Source organism: Thunnus thynnus, chromosome 18 (genome assembly GCF_963924715.1).
Source record: "Thunnus thynnus chromosome 18, fThuThy2.1, whole genome shotgun sequence".
In the NCBI taxonomy this organism is placed as follows: domain Eukaryota; kingdom Metazoa; phylum Chordata; class Actinopteri; order Scombriformes; family Scombridae; genus Thunnus; species Thunnus thynnus.
The window spans coordinates 28952951-28969461 of NC_089534.1; the positions used below are offsets into that span (position 1 = coordinate 28952951).

The 16511-nt window shown below is 38.9% G+C and overlaps 1 protein-coding gene across 2 annotated transcripts in view; it reads right to left on the reverse strand.

The window, feature by feature from the left end:
* The window catches only part of lrfn2b (leucine rich repeat and fibronectin type III domain containing 2b), a 176308-nt gene that overhangs the window by 70496 nt on the left and 89301 nt on the right, over positions 1 to 16511 (reverse strand). For both annotated transcript variants that reach the window (XM_067572745.1, XM_067572746.1), the window contains one exon: positions 7526 to 7635. The gene's annotated coding sequence lies outside the window, so the exon portion shown is untranslated. The remainder of the gene's footprint in view (positions 1 to 7525; positions 7636 to 16511) is intronic.

A 16511-nucleotide genomic window follows, 5' to 3' on the forward strand; every position in this document is an offset into this window, starting at 1 on the left:
TTTTCAAGCACGTTACTAGCTTCAAGCTAAGCTAAATTAGTTTGCAACCAGAGGTCTCCTGACCATGGTTCAGTGCCACACAGTTTGGGGACAGTGACAGTAAAAAAACACTCCAGGTTGAAAAATGATGAATAGAAAATACTGTGACAGTGTGACAAATAGTGTGACATTTGAAAGTGAGAGTTGATGATGATCTTGCAAAGTCATTGGCGATGCCTTCCACCAGTCTGCTTTTATACTGAGCTTACTTTTTCCCCTAATAATGTAGCAAAGTACAATTGCCATCTGCTTGTTTCATTCATTGGACCATTAAGCCAGATTTTGAAGTGAAAACCTGTGCCAGCACATTTTGTACTGAGCTGTGATGTGATGGGTGCAGTTGGATCTTAAAATGGAGTATGGTGGTTTTACCATAATAGTCTCTTTGATAAACTCTTGAAGCTTTAACTTCTCAGACAAAACTCTACAATGGTTCAAATATTTTCGTTGTAACTGTGAAAAGTGTGTTGTCCTCCAGAAATCATAATAATTAAAGAGTAAACAGGAGTTCCACAGGGTTCTGTCCTTGAGCCACTTTATTCAGTTTATATTTAAATGATTTGGAAGGATTATGCCACGGAGCATGTGCAACACATGTATGCAGATGATACTGTTATATCTTATAGAACTATGTTCTTAATTTCCACCCAGCTGTAGCAGGACTTATTTACAATATGTTACAATATGGCAGTATGGATTGAATACTAATATTTTATTCCAGTGATTGGCCCTTGTCAGAAGTGAATACATTACAACCAAAAGGACACAATATTGAGCAGCTTTCAGAGGATAAGTATCTCTGCCTATGTAAGATTCCCATCTAAGATTTGAGAACATGTAAAAATGGTGAGCATGGTTGTAAAAACAATCTTCCATACAGGGGTGGGAGGTGGGAGGGTTACTTTAAAAATGTATTCCAATACAATTACTAATTACCTGTTAAAAAATGTAGTCAGTAACCTAATCCAAGTATCACAATATTAAAGTAACATAACTTGATTACTTTCCATTACTTTTGGATTACCTCGATACTAAATATGCAAATAAAGACGGAGAAAAGAAAAATAAATAAGATGACTTTTACTTAAGTGTATTTTAAAATGTGTCCTCTGCTCAGTGTATTTTAGCTGGACCAGCCACGGACAAGCCCTGTGACCGCGGGTGTCCGTAAGTGAGTGGAGAAGTTACACCACTGATCAGCTGGCCAAGTGTTGGAGTTTCCCCATTGGCCGTTGCGCTTTCAAAATAAATCATTGCAACCGAGGACAGCAGCATGACGCAGAGTGTTTCCTTCTCTGAGCCCTGGCGCTCTCAGCTCCAGTGTTAAATACAGCAAAGTCAGCTAAAGTCCTCATTAAACAGACATGTACCAGTGTCTCTGCATCTCTTTCTCTACCATCCAGTGTGATCAACTCTCAAGCTGACAGTGCTGTCAGCAGCCAATCAGGAGAGATGCTCCACAGTGCGTTTGGATTTTATAACTGAACTAATACTATTTATTTCTCTGATGTTTTCACAATGATGAACAACAGCATTTAACACGAGTCTTGCAGGTAAAACATGCGACTCATGTAGGCTGTTCAGTTTAGTGTGGGACGGCTGCTCTGCAGGTGCGCTTGATTTGATTGTAACTGCGGTACCTGGGTAGAGATAAGCCTCCTAAATTTGCAGCAAAAATGCTGTCAAAACATTTGTTTACAATTTCCACTGCATGCACAGTTAAAGCACCTCAAATAACAATCACTTTAACAAAACACTCAGAGTGCAGAGTAAAAAACAAGAGACATCTGCAGTGTGATGAAACAGATGAAAGAGCAGGGGGAGTTAACAGATAATTAGAATAGTTATAATTACAGTTAAAATAAGTTCTCTTTTAAATCAAACATCCCAAGATATGAGTGGAAATTAACATTTATAACCTTTGTGTGACTCAAAGGTGCTCAAACGTAGCTTAACCATGTCATGTGATATGCTACTTTAGTACACTTTAACAACAAATATCACTGGGACCAATACAGAAAAAATCAGATGAACATTTAATATCCAGGTGTTCACATTATAGACACTACCACTGACTATCACTGTAACCGTCTGGCCACAACTTTGCATATTGTCCATACATAGTCCAGCCATATATTAGGTTTTGACCTAGTCTTGTTAAAGAAAAAAACTGCTTTTCATTGAGGCATATTAGGCAGTAGCCTATAGACCTACAATGAAAGTGAACAGCACATGATGTGCATTACAGAGAACATTCTCAGGGAAAGCCTCTGATGAAACAGTGTTTGGCCCACTGGTTGCGTGAAGCTGTCACAAAGGCATATTTTATGTCACAGTGGGGGAAGACCCCATGCTGGGTATTCATGCCCACTCTACAAGAGCTTTGTCCTCCTCCACAGCTATTCTCAGAGGAATGGTACTGGCAGACATATGTACAGCTGCATCATTGGCTCCACTATGTCCTTTTATTCGGTTCTATATGCGTGATATGTCTGAATTTTCTCTAACTCATTCAGTTTTGAACATGCTCAGTAACCAATGTCAGCTCTGGGCATGTTATGCACACACAGTCATTTCGGTGGAGAGCCATTATGTGCACTACAAGCTATCATATACTCAAGCTCTCTTTTAACTTATTTGTCCGAGTCTTTGGGACTGCCACAGTGTGTAACGACCGTCCCTGCCTACTCTCCCAGCATAAATTGGTGTGTGAAGTGTGTGTACATGCGCCCGCTGTGTGCACCTGTGCATGCCATGTAGTATCATCCTCTACTCATTCTATCATGGATCACTGGTTATTTTGCCCTCTTGTTCCTGTTCAGCTTATGTTTAGGGCTTTTACAGTACATGGCAGTATATTGTTCGTTGTTTTAAAATGTATTTTAAAATTGTAATCCTGCTAATAATCTCCATTTTTACTAAATGAATTAATAATCTGATTATATCTTTTTTTTCTGTAACTTTAACAGAATACAGTTACCTTTTTTGTATCCTAATTATGTGAGGCCATTCCATGTATTCTGTTACTCCCCAAGCCTGCTTACATACATTTAGACTCAGAGACTGTTTACTACACCATGTAGTACATTACATTAACATTATTGTGAAACTTTGTGGTAACTGAAGATGTATGTATAACACTTTTGTTGTCAATAGGATGGTGATAAGATGTCACCGCTGCCATCTTCTTCATAAACAAAATATGTTAAGTTTTGATCAGTGCCTTAAATTTGCTGATATTACTTATTTTGGATGTAGTTACTTTTTAAAAGTCAGAATGATTACCCTGATTATAGTCTGTAATTATTTTTTTGCAACAGCAGTGATGTTGCTTTGTAAAATTGAGCACATCTATTACCCTCTTTATTGTTCACTTCATGTTTCATCACACTCTGAGGAGGAAGATAAAACATCTTTTTCTCTGTCTTAGGGGAAAAAAAAACAAAAAAAAAACTTCCTTTGTCTCAGTCTCATTTCCTCTCCCCACATTTGGTCCTTGAATGCACCACATAACAATGAAAAATTCAGCAGTAGGTGAGAGGCTCTTGTTTTTCACCCCACTTGAATTATTGCCTGCTCTAATACACATTCCACACTGACGCCTCACATTTATACTCTGTCTGGATATATATGCTCATTTCCTTTGCATAATATCTCAACTAATGGGAAACTAATGGAAGCATGATTCCTGAAAGAACATGCTTCCTGTTTAATGGCTAGTGGCCCTCACGATCTGCCAGTCATAGTCTGTCTGCAGGGGCTGGCAGAAATAGAGCAAAGTGGAACTATACACTCCAACAAGACCTGACAACAGCTTATTTTCTACATAATAATGGTGCGGTCTTCATTTTACACAGTTAACTGTGTGCAACATGTAAATCAACAGTTAAATCAGACAGTTTTTGAGTTGTTGGAAAGTGTATTGTCTCTTTTTGATGTAGCTAGACTAGCTGTTTCCACCTGCTTTCACTCTTTGTGCTGAGGTCGGCTAAACACATTCTGAACCTTTAAGTCCTCTTATCTGACTCCAGGCAATTGTAATCAACAATTTCCATAATCAGAATCTGAATAATTTTAAGTTTGACTTTCTAGTTTCCCTCCACCAGCAGAATTTAATAGCACTGCATGTTACATTGGTAAAAAGGTTAGAAACTGAGCAGGAAGGGTAAAATGAAAGACATTCTTTAATAGCTTTTGCTGGTATCAACTGAAATGTATAACAGCGGAACACTGAATAATGAGAAGCGTCAAAACCAAAAGTGTCATGTCATTAGTTTTCCTTACTTATCGTTTTGATCAGACATTTTCTTCTGGCAAACTTGCTGTACGACAGCTTGTGTTTAGACAGCATTTAACATTTGAGAACTTTGGCGTCTTTGCTTTAGTAGAAAACTGTGTTTTATATTCCTGAGCATGATCATTCCAACTCCCTTACATATGTTTGTATGTCCATATTCTAATATACATAACACCATTACAAACATTATTGAATAAAATACTGTTGAATCCTTAGTGTGACTGGACAAAGTCACAGGTATTGGGGAGTACTACTGCATATGTGAAAAAAATTTAGAGACACAGAGTCTGGTTATCTGGTTATATCTCTGGTTCTGCTGCATCAGTTTTGATCAATGATGTTTTAGGAGTGCAATGCAATCAGTGTAGTACTCAGGTTCAGGTTATGGAAAGATTAATTACAAGTCTGTGACAGGGGGCAAACTCATCTCCTGTATGAAAGTTAGATGTGCTACATGCCCATCTACCCTTACTTTCAGACTTGCTACAGATAGGGAACTCTTCTTCCTGTGAGATGCTGAATTGTCCGATATGGATGTGATTCCTAGAAATGTTGTCATTTAGGTATGAGACTTGTTGGGGGGACAATGTTCCGATGTAATACGACAACAATACAAAATGAGTGGTTTTGGAGATTTGCAGAACACTGGCACCAGTGTGCTGGATATGTCAGAAAGTTTAGTTGGCACTGCCCCATGAAACAAGATGTGTTTTTGGATTTGTTACTGACCCAGGCATGTCATCTCAAAGAGACAGCACTGTGCTGGTACGATTGATGTTTTTAACGAGATGTTTCACACAGTGCAGTGGCTTTAAACAGCTGAGTCTTAAAATACTGTTGAGATAAAATGTGCTAAAACTGCTGTGAAAATTTCAACTACTTAACTTTCTAGAAACAAGAAACCAACATGTCTGGAAGCAAGAAAGACTCATTTCATATTTCAGCCCCTTTTCACTTGTTTTAACATAGGCAAGAAAAGATGTTTTACATGCATTACCCATGATTTCTAGCAAACACCAGTAAAGAGCGGTGCTTTTACTGTCATTGTAAGGGGACATTCCAGTTTTGTGCTGTTTGTCCCCAGCATGTCAGCCTGAGGAGACAATTCAGAGCTGACATTTTGGGGTCAGTGTGCAACTTTCCTGAGAAAAGTGTGCTTGCTATGGTCTTCCCACCGCTAAAATATTTATCTTAAATAAAAGCCAATCCCCACTGATCTGCTCCCAAGCAGCCACATTACACACACCTCTCCTGGAAAGCCATTGTAAATGGCAGAAATAGAAGCAAAATTAAAACCGGCATTACAGTTAGGGTCCACATCCTTGGTTGCAGATGCTATTTTTACCACCCCTCTGTTCTGCCATGTCCCAGACCTTCACCAACCTCACTGGGTGAGCTGGGCACTTCATTATAACAACACAGCCAGTTATTCTCAGCCACTAGGCCTCAAGTCTGTAATGTGACTTAAATTGGTAGAATCCGGTGTAAATGAGGGAAGAGGCAGTCTGAAAGTTAGACTGCCACCTATTTGTGTTTGTGAATAACCAATCTTTTCTGGTCCAACAGGCTAAAGTTGTGGAATTAAAACAGTGTTAAAATTCAGACATTAAAATGTCATTTCTGGTAGGTTTATTATGCTTGATTTCAGCACTGTTCAAACAGCACAGTGACACCATGGCCTCTCCTGGTGTTGAGGCAGTATTAGATGTAAACAGTGATACATTAATTGGGATTTACATAAGCCTTGTGTTTGTTTTGTTCTCTACAGTAGATTTTTGAAAAAGTATGTAAAAGTTTTGATGTAAACTATAAAAGTCAAACTTAAGCTTTCATCAGGAGGCCAAATATATTTGCTGGTGGGGCGGATTTAGCCCAGGGGCCACTGTTTGCCTACAACTGCTGTATGGATAACTTGGCTCAATGGGGGCATCCTGGAAAGATGGTCATAATTAGCAAATGCAGTTAGTTAGACAATAAATAAGCTTGTGCTGTATTTGCTCCTCGTTTAATGAGTTTTCAGAGGTTTTGCTGAGTTAAGAAAGATTTATACTTTTATGTGGAGGCAACAAGTGTCTCTATGTCATCCTGGGTTGCTTGCGTTTTCTCCTGAATGTTTCTGATACTGGTGGAGATTGTTGATGGTGAAGATACATGAAGCAAAGACTCAGTAATCTACTGCTTTTCACTAACACACAGATAACAAAGTCATCTCCACAGCAAACCCTCTGAACACCACAGTCATCGCTTTCTATCACAATTTGGCCTCATCTTGTGCAATACATCAGTCTAGTGTTGTGATGGTGACATCAGTGGGTGAAATCTGTGTCTCATTGTGCCAACTCTAAACTCAGCTTTAGCTAAATAATTTTTTTATGCAAAACCCATCTGCTCTGGGTTGCAAACAGACCTAAAGTAAATAGATCTAATTTTGTGTCAATGTACACAACAATTTTCAAGGGTCTTAAGTTAAGCTAAATTCTGTATTTTGTGTAGGACCCCACTACAACAATGGTTAATATCAATCAATCAATCAATCAATTCTTATTTATATAGCGCCATATCACAACAGAAGTCATCTCAAGGCACTTTTCACATAGAGCAGGTCAAGACCGTACTCTTTAATTTACAGAGACCCAACAATTCCCCCATGAGCAAGCACTTGGCGACAGCGGTAAGGAAAAACTCCCCTTTAACGGGTAGAAACCTCAAGCAGACCCCGGCTCTTGGTGGGCAGCCATCTGCTTTGACCGGTTGGGTTGAGAGAGAGAAAGAGAGAGTATATCTCACTATATATATATATATATATATATAAAGTTATGACAGAATTATGTGACAGAGAGCATCATCAGCAGGGGACTGTGGTCACACTGCAGCAAAAATGATAAAGACAAAAAAAAAAAAAAAATATCCAACACAGCTGTCACTGAACATCAACTGAAGTTTTGCTGAATCATCCAGTATTAATCTACCTATCTGAGTGACACTTCTTAAAATCAGACATGTCAATAACATGATCTTTTAGTTCAAGAAGATTAATCCATATCTGCAAGCCCTTGTTTCAAAATTCTAAGAACCTGGCCTGCTTCATCTTTAGCTATGACATCTGTGAACTCCTTTATGGCTTTATGTGGTCTCTACAGTCACATTGTCTTGGTGGCGAGCACATCAGTGGCTGGATGAAATACTCACAGTGAATAGGGTGAGAATTATGAGGTGGAAGAACCACCTGAGGTCAGGACTCCATCTTCACACCTCTGCAGTGCCTGGAGCTCAGAACTCATCCTCACCATCATAACCTCCTATGGGAAGACAGACAGAGGACACGTAAGCAATCAATCATTGTCTGGGCACTCCAAGACTCCCAACTATAATGAATATATAGTGTTCCATGAACTTCTGTCTGCACGCAACGAGGTTAAACATTTCAGACACTGTTCATTGATCTAGGGGAAAATCTCCTCTGTTCTGCTTTCACTCCACATCCTTTAGCCACAGAATGAAATGACAAACTAGAAAACACATTTGTGGCAGAGTGTATAATGTTGGATATGTGAGAGTATCTAAACACATATGCCTTGATCAGTGACTCCTAATTCTTCAAACTGCTTGATAGTCTACAACTTCTAGTATAAACTAGTAAAGCTGTGAGTAGGTTTAGATTCAGATAGCTGGTTCCATTTGGACCTGGTTCCCGGTTCCAGAAATTCTTATTAAACCTTTTATATCTCCTCCGTCTAGATTGAGCACAGAATAATGTACATAATGTACATCCAGGTAACTTCTTACCTGGATGTTTAGAGCTTCTTATTTTTAGCTGGCACCAACCATAATTTTTACTGGTTAAAATGACAAACATCACATCAGCTGTAGCTAATTAATGCTAATTCTGTGAGTAACTTGACAAAAGGCCAAAATTTAACTTTTGTCTGTCATCAACACTCTTATGCCTATACATGCTGAGAGTTATTGATCACTGTAATTGTTCTTATTGTCCACTGTCCACTAGGACTGTATTTGCAGTCCTACACATAATAAATCACTGGATTAAAATTTGACCCAGTTTGGGTCAATATAGCGCACAAACAATACCGGGTTAATGCATTTTTAATGACTTTTAGTGTGTATTATGAGGCTTCAGCAGTCTGAGTTTGCCAAACCGAGTCTTTTTTGCAAAAAATCCCCCCTTTGTGTTTTTGCAGACAGTGTTTGGGGGTACAAGCTTGATTTGTCTAACTCAGACTGCTTAAGCCTCCTATTAGCTTCAGCTGAAAGTACTGAGGTGTTTCTTCACAGAGCAAAGTCAGTGGATGGTGTCCCCCACCTTCTACAATGTAGTCACTCTATGAAGATCACTTTCATGGCCAGTATGGAAGAAAAGAATTATTAGAGCCACCAATAACTCGTTCGATCTACATATGCTTTGTGAGTATAGTATGCTTACTTTGTCAGGACTTTTACACCAAAAAGTAAATTTACAGCATTGGGATGCAATATATGTGATGAGGACCCTTCATTCAAACAATGCTTCATAATAAATGATCTAACATCCATGCACCTCACTTTTACATTGCATTTATGGCCTTCAAAAGCAGTACAGTGAACCTAAATCTACAAAATTTCCTGGTCAACAAACTGCTCAGATGTCACTCGTATAGGTGGTGATAAACAATGTGGAAACAATGCTGTGGGTTTGTTACACACTTGGTGAAAGGTTTTTTTTCTATCCATTCTGGGTGGATTATACTTAGTAGCTTTTAGCTGTTTTTCTTTCCAGTTTGTTCCATATTTTATAATAATTATATACCAGCAGCCAATTCTCTAGAGCACCTCCACAATGGTGGCAACCACTGTTACCATTAGTGCCTGTTATTTGCTGTAATATCACAGAAGCAACATGAATTCATCTGTTTTATTCTGCCTCCAACAGCAGATTTAATCAACAGCTTATTTTGCTTCTCGTCACCAGTGTCTGAAATATCAGATTTATATAGATTTATGTGCTTTTACTTTGAATCATTTGTGTTGCAGGACAGTGAAGAAAACAATGAGTCAACTTGTAGGCTGGTGACAGATGGTGACTTTAGTAATGCTAGAAAAAACATTAACTTTAAAGTTACTGATATTTTCAAAGCATAACAGGACCTTAGCCATTCAGATTGTTTTGTTGTTGTTGTTTTATCTTGTTATTTGGCAGCTAATTTAAAGAACATAATTATATGGCCTCACAACATTAAGGCTTTTCAAACTCTCAATTCAAAGCCCTGCATCAACCTAAACCTCAAGGCTACAGAAATGTCAAGGTTGGCTTTAAGGAACTTATTTTCATATCTGTAGCCATTGGTTCTATTGGTTATGATAACAAAGTAATTGATATCACGAAAAATAGGTCCAATGGGGCAATAAACACAAGCAGTCACACAACAGACAAACTGTAAACTAGCTAACAGTTTAGCCAGGTTAGGTGCCGCTTTATAGGTAAAACTGAAATTTTATACATAAACACACTTAAAATGTTGCTAAAAATCCCTCATTTCTCACAACTACAAGTTCAGTAGGCCAAGTTGAAACAGGAAATCAATCTGTTAATTATGATAGATGTTCAATGAAATAATTGCATTATTCAGCTTCAGCCTGATTGTCTGATAGACACTGTCAGTCTGATCGTTGGACTGCTCGTTTTTGTTTCCACGTTGAACCGATTTTAAGCAACATCGCCATGTTTCCAGATCTTTGCAATTACTATGGTGAGTATAATGTTATAATGAATGTAAGAACTGATAAAACACAAAATCGTAACAAACTGTAGTTTGTCTTTGACTTCATTTCACAGTTTTCTGCGATCTGTGATCTTCGCTAAGTCCTAAAATAAGTGGAAAAAAAACACTTAAATATCCATTTTTAATTTTAAATATGAAACCATAGTTTCTGTACATAAAGTAACATGCTTGCAGCCAAATCTGTCAAAAACAGTTATGCTGGCAGATCTGAATTCTGCATTGTCTGCAGTGACTCCAAACTGAACAGTTGAAATACTTTGTCACAGCATGAGGCATGAGGGATGCTTCCTGTGTTAGACTCATGCTGGCTCCGTTAGTGCCCAGAGGGTCTTCACAGGAGCTAGTGACATCCATCAGAGGGCAGGGCAGGCAGTGATTCACACTGTCCACATACAACAGCTCCAGCAGTAGCAACCAACCTGACAGGAAGAACAAGAATTCCTCTTTCAAGCATCAGGAACCAGGGGGCCATCAGTCACAATGAAGTGAGCCATGCTCATTAGGTCCTAAAGCTACTTAGTTCCCACTAGTTTAATGCCCACTGCAGCCCTTGCTCAATATGGATTATGATTTCTGATCACATTATTCTCACTGTTCCAGAGAGCAGTCGATTCTCTAATTACTGCATTGAGCACTGAGGCCATTTTCATCCTTACTACGCATTCAAAACAACTCAATACAATTAATCGTGGCTGGGACATTTAGTCGGCTTTCGTTTCAAACCTACTTAATGCTGACAATCAGAATTAAGTCTTTTGTGCGGAGCTGTTAGACTGACTTCAGCAGAAGCCTCTATCACGGGACTGCAGGAGCACTGATGTCTGATTCTCTGCTCCAGTTTTGTCTCTATGTACCTCTCTCGCTCTGTCTCTCTCTCTCTCTGTGTTTTGTCTCCTATTTCTCTCCCTGCTGCTTTCTTTCTCTATAATATTTCTTTTCATTCTGGTTTCTTATTTCCTCTCACACCCACCAAACCATGCTGGCACACACACCTATACACTTATACACTTATATGAACACGTTTCATTGTATAGGCACCTATATGTCTGTATCCAGCCTTGGGAGCAGTTTGCTTGAAACAAAGTGCTTGTTGGATCATTGAACAGCATCTGAGAGCTCACCACATTTTTCCAACATTCAATTTGAGGGATTTGCGTCTGATAACTTTTTGAAATCAACAATACAATAAGCATGCCTATTTTACACAGTACGCCAGTTGTGTGGAGGTGAGAAAGTAGGCAGGGTTTGAACTTGTGTCTCTGGCTCTCTTTATTATTCCATACTTCTGTCACTATTCACCATGAATGCCTTTGACAAAAGACTATATGAAGGCCAGTTGTCAGCAAATAGCGAATCATGGGCCAAATCCAGCTCCAGCAACAATGCTGATGAAAGCAGAAGTTTTGACTATAATAGTTTACATCAAACCTTTTATATACTTTCTTACAAATGTACTGAAGATAACAAGATAAACACAAGGCTTGTGTAAATCCCAGTGAAAATAACTTGTCCCATCTAATACTGCCCCCACACCAGGAGAGGAATTAAAACTATGGTATCACTGTGCGGTTTGAACAAAATTAACAATCAACAAAATTGCTGAAATTAAGTCTAATAAACCAACCAAAAATTACATTTTCATGGCAGTTGAACAGAAACAGGCAACAACAACAGAACTTTCAATCAACCATAAATTAATCAGGTCACTATTTGTCATGTGTGAATAACCAATAAAGTACATCTTTAGTTTTTAAGTGCAACACAGAACATATATTCAAGTATGAGTCATTTTTACCCAAATGAGTATTAAAATAGGTTGTATCTCTTTTAGCCCTCACTTACTAATGTGAAACATGACACCTGCTCTAAACAGCGTTATTAGTCAACTTTATTCTTTAATGAAATAAAATACATTTTCTGCCGATTAACGGTCCCCCGACAAAAAATCCTGAAAAAACTGGCCCAAGATTGAACCGAATTGCTGGCCCCGGATAAACACCTCCATTTGTTTTATTATCGCCCCTTCAAGATGTCAGGCTTTTCACCTCACCTTCCAGTGTGGCCATCCTGAACAGGTGTAAACACTTTGCATGTATGAACTAGTTTCTGTGGTATGGTTGAAGTTAGAGTAAGATTGTGGGTATAGAAACAAAACTATGGTTAAGTTGAAGTAAGAAAGGGCACACTACTTCCTGCATTGGCACTAAACATTAGTACTGGTGCAGAATCATCCAATATAGATGTATTTCCAAAAGAAACTGACGTTCTGTAGCAGTTTCCCAGGTTCCAGACAACAGTCTTCACAAAAATGGTCACAATTAGTGTGATTGAGGATTCCCTGTTCTCTGTAAGTAGAGCACAACGGGTTCCTAATCAAAGTGACTTGGGCCCTCTGTGAGACACCTCAGAAAAACAGCTAGCAGCTGCTCTGCTAAGCAGCTAGTGAGTACATCACCTGTGTGCCATACTGCCAGCTCCCCAGTGAATCACTGTGGCAGTTTTATTCCTGTTAACTTATCTGTCCATCACACCAACAGTGTATAAAGATCTACTGAGACATTCTGGGACCATTAGAAGGACAAATAAGATGAGGGTCACATGATTGATGAACAAAGCTTTCAGCTAACTTCATTGTCATATGGCTTTACCCCAGAGGGCATCTTGACAAACTAATCAGGCTGCTGTAAATTCTGTAGTGCCAGTGTAATGCCTGTCTTAAAGTCTGAGCCAACAGAATCCTTGTTGTTTCTCAGGCTGCTGTCTGACTGTTAGTGTAACCATCACCCAGTGACTGAACAGTGATGTCACTGCTTTATGATAGTACACTGGTTTGACTGGCTATATGCAAAAAGTCTACAGTATTCAGAAAAAAACATGAATTCAATTTTAGTTTGACTTTCAAAGAAATACTGCTCTCATTTACTAACTAATTATAATTGCTTATTATGTTTTGTATATATGGTATTTACAGCGATTTATCAGACATGATGAATCAGTGACATGTATATAAGGGAACTGTTTTAATATTGATCGTATTAAAAGCCTAGCAAGATTGTGCCCTTTGAGCATTTGGAATGCTTTAAATGTGAAACATCCACAGGCAGTGCAGTGTTTTACTGGTAGTAGCTTAACGCTAACAGAAAATTCTGAAAGAACAATATTTATGTTAAAAAGAGAAACAGAACTGCAGAATCAGTGCTGAGGTGTAGTGTAGTGTACATCACACTGAATGTATCAAGACAACAGGTAAACATGGAGGAAGTGTTGAATTAGCATTTACAGCAAATTAAAACAGGAGCAGATCAGAAAATAAGAAGACTTCCTTTTAAAAAAATGTGTGATATAATGTATTTTTTTGTGATTACATATTGACCAAACTAACAATAAATGCTTGTCTCAAATATTGAGGCCTGGTTCTCTGCAGATGAGACCACTATTTAAGACTTCATTGAAATTACTGCTGTTTCGTCTCACCAATAAATTGCCTACAATACATTTATCACATGAAATTGCTATTAATACATCCTGCCAGTACCCATTAGCTGCTAAAGGCTACATTTCGTGTTTTAACTGATGATTTATTGCGTTGACCTTTGTTGTGAGAGTTGGTGACCATTTCTATTCCGAAACAACTGTCCTGGTAAAGTTCATACAGTTAATTTACATTGTAAACTTATTTTACATTTGTCACTGGGAAAATATGAAGAAATTAGAGCCAGCAGCATCAGCACTATATGTCTTCAGACATCATACACATGCCACACGCTGCCATCTCACCACTGAATCATGCTCCACAGGCAGTTTTGTTCATGAAGTTCTTCATAACACTGTCCTCCAATGGCCTCTTTATTTGGTTTAAAAAATGTTGCAAAAACAAACAGACACAATCCTGCTCAGAAATATCATGCTATAAAGGGACCCTGTGTGTCAGTAAACAGTACGGTGGCATGATCATTATGTATTGTGTTAAATGACAAAACTTGCTTGCACAGGCACTTGTGTACAAACAGAACAGCACAGTAAAAATATCTTAGTCCGACGAATAACTGCATGCTTTGCCTTTTTTCATTATTTCTTTATTAAAACATGGCATTTCTCCTCTAGCCTTTTCCCTCTATAACCCATTTGAGAGCTGCAGTGATGGAGCCAGTCTCAGCTGGCTGCTTCCAGCTGACGGTGCACTCACACCCTGCCAACTATATTGGTAACGGTTACCACTTTAAAATAGGGAAGGCGCTCAGCGGTGTGGTGTGATGTACTCTGTAATTACATGCAACCATTGGCTAACTGTGAGACAGAGTGACAGGGCCACTGCTGCTGTAAAGTCTGAATCAAAATATCTATTACAGTCAGGTACAGAGCAAGCAAGAAGCAAAAACATCTTCAAGAAATGACCCATCTACTCTCTAGAGTTAATGCATCATGATTGTTTCAGTAGATTTTGCCTTAACTAAGTGTTTTACTTGCCAAACCCTAACCAAACCTTACACCATAGTTTATTTGCCACAAGTATCTTTGCTTAACCTTAAAGAACGGGTTCACATTTTCAAGTTTGTCTAAAACAACAGTCAGGAGCTCAAATGAACATTGAAACAAGTTTTTCTTGCTGTAATCATTCCTCCTGTTCATACTGACCATTAGAAGATCCCTTCATAATGCACTTACAATGGAAGTGATGAGGGACAAAATCCACAGTCCTCCTTCTGTGCAAAAATGTATTTAAAAGTTTATCTGAAGCTAATATGAAGCTTCAGCGTCCAAATGAGTCAAATCAAGTAGATATCTTTCAATGGTACAGTCTTTTTAGTGCCAAAGTCCCTCTTTTTGTTACTATACTTCCACCACAGCTCAACATGGAAACACTGTCCGAGGAAACACAAAGAGGGAATTTGATGCTAAAAAGACAGTAAATGTGGCAAATATCCACTTGATATGACTAACTAAGACTGCTGAAGCCTCACATAAGTTTCACATCAACTTTTAAATGACTGTGTGGACACACTGTGAATTTTGGCCTCCATCACTTACATTGAAAGCACATTTGAAGGGGATCTTTTAATGGCCAGTATGAGCAGGAGGAACGATTACAGTGAGGAAAACCTCTTTCACTGTTCATATGGACACCTGACTGTTGTTTTAAGACACACTTGAAAAATTGTGAATCTGTCCTTTCATTGCAGGTCTGTGACAGGACATGAACTCGACCTCAACAAGACCATCCACCACAGTTGTCACTGAATTTTGTGGTGCAGGATTGTCCAATATAGATATTATTCTTAGTCTTGTCTCTGAGCCATGTCACAGCAAGAATTCATAACTCTATGATTGTCTAATCTGACACTGCCGTCATCTCAAAAGACAAATATAATGTTCATAGTCTGATCCCAGCCTTAAAAACTTGTTCTGTCACATAGTGAGCTCCTCTAGAGTACATGATTGCAGCAGTAGCACAGCAGCACATCCCAGTATGGCTGGTACAAGGACAAGAGGACCTCTCAACATGCATAAGATAAGCTGTGGACAGTAGACTTCAGCACATTAATCTCTGCAGACTGCATACTGTTGTTGCACATTTTTGCACTGGGATTCATCTGAAAATTATGCATGCAAGGCGGCATGTTCCACACTGAGCAGTACCACAAACAGGCAGACAGTTTGAGGAGACCTGCAGGACTTCACAGGGTCCACTTTGTCAGCACAGTTCACTGAGAGCTCCTTCTATTAGCATTTGACCTTCTCTATGACGAGTTGGTTCATGAACAGTGCAGTTCGCCAATTAACTCAAATGAGCCATATTCAAATTAAATGCACTGAATGAAATAAACGCTTTACAACTGCAGTCACATAGAACAATATCTGGGATCCTGCCCTCCGATAATAAACTCCAAGCTATTTTAAGACTGGAAAAAAGGAGATATGGAGCAATTATTTTTGGGTGCAGACAAAACCGCATCAGCTGACATTAATTAGCCGACAACATTCGCTCATTAATTTGTTTGAAGCTTGTACTCTAAAAACAACACAGCAACTTTGATGTAATCCAAGGCCTCTCTGGGAAACCGCATAAGTGAGAGGCTGTTTTGATTGAACCATAGGAAAAAAATAGGGAATAACACGCAAGGAGATGATGCAGATGATAATAAATACGTTAAGCTGAGTGTCTGATATGAGTGCAGAGAGCAGGCTCTGACACCCCAATGAACAAAACCCCCACGGGTGTCTCTCTCATGCCTCATATTGATTCCCATCGGCCACAGGGATCGGCATCCGCCAGACAGTGTCAGCCACTCGGCTAATTGGGAGAAAAACACGGGCGAAGAAGCACAGACCTCATTGTGTCTTTGATCCATAAAACATGATGAGTTCAATTCCCATCTCTCCTTTCATTAACTTAATCA